Source organism: Nematolebias whitei, chromosome 14 (assembly GCF_014905685.2).
Source record: "Nematolebias whitei isolate Nwh7 chromosome 14, NemWhi1, whole genome shotgun sequence".
NCBI lineage: Eukaryota > Metazoa > Chordata > Actinopteri > Cyprinodontiformes > Rivulidae > Nematolebias > Nematolebias whitei.
In genome coordinates, this window is record NC_056511.1 from 40,115,117 (window position 1) to 40,116,257 (window position 1,141).

The following is a 1,141-nucleotide window of genomic DNA, read 5'->3' on the forward strand; positions in this document are numbered from 1 at the left end:
ATAACTTAAGGTCCGGCATTAAAAATAGACCAGGAAAATAAAACCAGCACTCGTGTAGTTGTGTCTAAATGCTTTGACTGTCTGTCTGCATTTGGCTGTTTGTGTCAGACACAGGCAGACAGGCAGAGAGGGAGAGAGAGAGAGAGAGGGAGAAAGAGAGAGAGGAGCTGGAGATGAAAAGACGTCGAGCGGTTAGTTTCACTGCAGCTCTGCCGTCCCTCCAGCTGGCTCCTTGGCTAATTGGAATGGGGGAGAGCGCACGTAGAGGAGGAAGATGAGAAGAGCAAGAATGGCGGCCTCTGTCGTTTTCGGCTGCGCTTGGAAAAACACAGCTCGCTGCTTCTCCCTTCAAAATTCTGCTGTGTAGATAATCAGATGTGGCAGATCAGCTAATGGACTCCTCAATAGGTTGTGGAGCAGTTTCAGCCATTTACCGTACAGAGCAAAGAAAGCTTTTAGCAGGGCTCTAATCAAGCTGATCTCTACTCCCCCTGCAGCTGTTTTACTGACCCGCTCTAACACACACAACCATTAACACATAATGGATAAAAGGTCAGGTATTCAGAAATAATTAGGGACCAATTTACCTGCAGGCAGAAGAGACTTTCAGCTAAAAGCTGGACTGCAGGTATAGTCAGGTTGGAGAGAAACTATGGGTTCATACAGTTTGTCAAGATTTGATTAACTACTAGGGAACGCCTCAGGAAGAGATCAGGAGCTAATGGGTAGTTAACCAGTACTTACTGGAAAACACAGCCAAGCCTTATTAGGAGACTACTGGTTAGTTACCTTGTAAATGAAGAGGAACTAACCAAGAACTAATGGGTAGTTACCAAGGAAACCAAAGAGGAACAAATCAGGAGCTAATGGGTAGTTAACCTGTACTTACTGGGGAACACACAGCAAAGCCTTAGGGGACTACTGGTTAGTTACCACGGAAACAGAGGAGAAATTCTCCATTTGGGTTTTGAATAAACCCTGCACAAAGTGAGGTCACTGCTTGTAATTGTCAAAAACCTGTATCCTAGTGAATACTGGTTTTATTGGATTGTCTCTTTTGTAAACTAATCAGTGGAAAGACTCCAGTAAAAAAGCACACACACTATATATATATATATATATATATATATATATATATATA

At 43.0% G+C, this 1,141-nt stretch overlaps 1 protein-coding gene across 1 annotated transcript in view; it reads right to left on the bottom strand.

Moving 5' to 3' along the window:
• LOC119420185 (voltage-gated potassium channel subunit beta-2) overlaps positions 1–1,141 on the bottom strand; it is a 40,161-nt gene that overhangs the window by 15,458 nt on the left and 23,562 nt on the right. The window lies entirely within an intron of this gene.